The sequence below is a fragment of the Chrysochloris asiatica genome, unplaced genomic scaffold, assembly GCF_000296735.1.
Source record: "Chrysochloris asiatica unplaced genomic scaffold, ChrAsi1.0 scaffold00163, whole genome shotgun sequence".
Taxonomy (NCBI): domain Eukaryota; kingdom Metazoa; phylum Chordata; class Mammalia; order Afrosoricida; family Chrysochloridae; genus Chrysochloris; species Chrysochloris asiatica.
The window spans coordinates 3,918,244-3,921,692 of record NW_006408681.1 but is presented as its reverse complement, the minus strand read 5'-3'; the positions used below and the strand labels follow the sequence as shown (position 1 = coordinate 3,921,692).

Genomic DNA, 3,449 nt, shown 5'->3' with positions numbered 1-3,449 from the left:
AGTCAAGAAATCAAATGATATATTGCATTAGGTAAATCTGCTGCACAAGATCTCTTTAAAAGTGTTCAAAAGCAAAGATAACAGTTTGGGGACTAAGGCACATCTGACCCAAACCATAATATTTTCAATTACTTCATATGCATATGAAAGTTGGACAATGAATATGGACAGACCATAGAAGAATCATTGCATTTTAATTATAGTGTTGGAGAAGATTATTGAAAGTACCATGTACTGCCTGAAGAACAAACACATCTATGCTGGAAGAAGTACAGCCATATTTGGACATGTTATCAGAACGGGCCAATCCCTGGAGAAGGACATCATGCTTCATAAAGTGGAGAATTAGCAAAAAAGTGGAAGATCCCCAGTGTGATAGATTGATACAGTGGTAGATGGAATAGACCCAAGCATAGCAACAGTTGTAAGGATGGTGTAGGGTCAGACAGTATTTTATTCTGTTGTACGTATGGTCACTATGAGAGAAACTGACTCAAAAGCACCTAACAAGAACATTTGTGAAAATCTAAGCCTGGATTTTGGTGATTTTGGTGTAGATTTACCCTTCCTAGGATGTCCCACTCAGCTACGTCCTGCAGAAAAGCTCAATGATCCCTAGTGTTTTTAGGATTAAAAGTTTTCAATCTCAAGGATAGTCTATACTTTAGTCTACTATCTTGTTATTTTTCAAGTCCCAGAGGTAACATTCACCTCCCTGAATGTGGCCTCCACTGCCTTTTCAAGCCCTTATCAACACAAGTTCTTCTTTTGATCAGAGTATGTGTACTTTATTCATAAAAAGGTAAATGTTGGCTCTATTTGCCTGCAGTGTCTCAGATTCATTCTTAAGGAACTGAGAACGTAAATTTTCCAAAATGTCAAAAAGACCATCTTATGCCCCACCTCCCACCCCAGCACCTGTAACACAAATGCCTAGCGCACCAGGGTTTGTGGGATACAATCCATACCGTCATCTTGCGTACAACAACTACAGGCTGGGAGGGAACCCCGGCACCAACAGCTGGGTCACGGTATCCTCTGGTTACGATTCTAAAAACCCCCAAAACCACCAGATAAGCCTCTGATGCCCTACATGAAGTACAGCAGAAAGGTCAGCTTCCAACCCTGATGTAAAGCTGTGGGAGATTGACAAGATTATTGTTGGCATGTGGTGAGATCTTACTGACAAAGAAAAAGAGGAATATTTAAACAAATATGAAGCAGAGAAGAGAGAATACAATGAGTCTATGAAGGCCTAACATAACTCCCCCACATACCTTCCATACATATATGCAAAAATTCAAACAGAAGCACTTCAGAGGAAGAAAGTTGACAGAGACAGTCTCACATGGAGAAAGGAGAAGAACCTTAGGTGAGCATTCAGCCTGCTGAAGACCAAGATAATTATGACGATGGCTTTTCAATGAAGCATCCAGCCACTGCCCGTTTCCAAAGAAACCACCATCTCATCAGTGAGATCCTTAGTGAGAGTGTGATACCAGATGTCCGGTCAGTTGTCACAACAGCTAGAATGCAGGTCCTCAAATGACAGGTCTAGTCCTTAATAGTTCATCAGCGAAAACTGGAAGCTGAACTTCAAATAGAGGAGCAGCATGAGGAAAAGAAGAGGAGATTCCTGGAGAGCACACACTCATTCAGCAGTGAACTGAAAAGCCTTTGCAGTTTGAAAGTAGAAGTGGACATGGAGAAAATTGCAATTGAAACTGCACAGGCATGAACAGGCCAGCAAAAGGCATGAAGAAAGGGGATAGGAGACCTCAGAGCAGGCTGAATGCAGTCATAGCAGCATTGTTCCTGAGGAAGAGCAAGCAGCTCTCAAAACAGAAGAAAAGAAGGAAGATGAGAACATTCCAATGCAGACAGAGGAGACCCACCTTGAGGAAATGACAGAAAGCCTGCAGAATGGTGAAGAAGGCACGTCGACTGCTAAGGATAAGGAGAGTGGGCAGGAAGGGGTTGACACTATGGCAGAGGAAGGGACCAGTAACAGTAACACCTGCTCAGAGACCAACAGTGCAGCTGTGAGGAGCCACCAACAGATCCTATCCCTGAAGAGGAGAAAAAAAAAAAATGTTGCCTTGTTTTATGTGTTCTAAATACTTTTTAAAATGAAATAATGCTTTTTGAGTTAAAAAAAGAAAAGTAAATGTCAGCTTTTTCAAGGCATCACTGGTGTCAGGAAGACAGGAACTTAAAAATGACCATCATTGAAATTTTTTTATTCTTCTATATCAATATGAACAAAACATAAACCCATATAAACATTGTCATTATATGTATTACATGAGCGCCTACATCCTGTCATATTGGCTGGTGACTTATCATCAAGAATTGTTTTTTAGGAAACTGTGCAAAATTTCATGTTAATAGATCCCTAATGGAGTCACACCCCAGTCAGTTGGTGTACTAGGAATGCAGGCATGTCCCTGAATCTAAAGCCCACAGCAGTCTCCCTTCCATTTCTTCAAAATTATGTGATCCATAACTCTCCATCCAAGTCTGACTGTCTCCCCAAAACACTGAACCAAAGATGTAGCAGGGTAAATTAGAGGAGCATGTAAAGGGGACTCTAGAGTTGTTGGCACCTACTCAGAATTAGAGGAGTCCATTCCATTTTCTTCTTTGTATTATAGCCAGAAGGAAAAAAAAAAAAAAAGAATCCATAAATATGCCTCATGGAGTAATTCTGGCAGAAAAGAAATGTATGTTGCTTTTAGTTAACCTTATAAACTCTCCTTCATGGTCCAGCTAGAAAATCAATTATATTTGTCACTGTAGTGTTGGTTCATTACAATGAAGTTTATCAAATAAGAAACAGGGTAATTCCAATTCAGGCAAAGTTACTCACGCTTTCCTATATTGCTATGTAACACTTGTCACAATGTATTATAATTATTGCTTAACCCTCTTCTTTGTATTGTTATGCATGCTACAAGCCTGCAAGGGACGAAAACATGCTTTCAGTCTCGTATTAAGCCCAGTGTCTACTTCATTTGTTAGGTGCCTTTGAGTCAGTTCCGACTCATAGTAACCCTATGTACAACAGAACAAAACACTACCTGGTCTGTGCCATCCTCACCGTTGTTGCTATGTTTGAGCCCATTGCTGCTGCTGGCACTGTGCCTAACCATCTCTTCCTCTTTTTTGCTGACCTTTCACTTTACCAAGTATAATGTCCTTCTGATAATATGTCCAAAGTATAAGAGACAAAGTCTGGCCATCCTTGCTTCTAAGGAACATTCTGGTTGTACGTCTTCCAACACAGATTTGTTTGTTCTTCTGATAGTCCTTTGTACTTTCAATATTCTTTTCTTACACCATAACTTGAAAGAATCAATTCTTCTGTAGTCTTCCTTACTCATTGTCCAAATTTCACATGCATATGAGGCTATTGAAAATACCATGGCTTGAGTCAGTGCACGTTGGTC

The 3,449-nt window shown here is 40.2% G+C and overlaps 1 pseudogene; it reads left to right on the top strand.

The window, feature by feature from the left end:
* Nucleotides 1–875: 875 nt before the first annotated feature.
* LOC102826811 lies at nt 876–2,128 on the top strand (annotated as a pseudogene).
* Nucleotides 2,129–3,449: the final 1,321 nt, after the last annotated feature.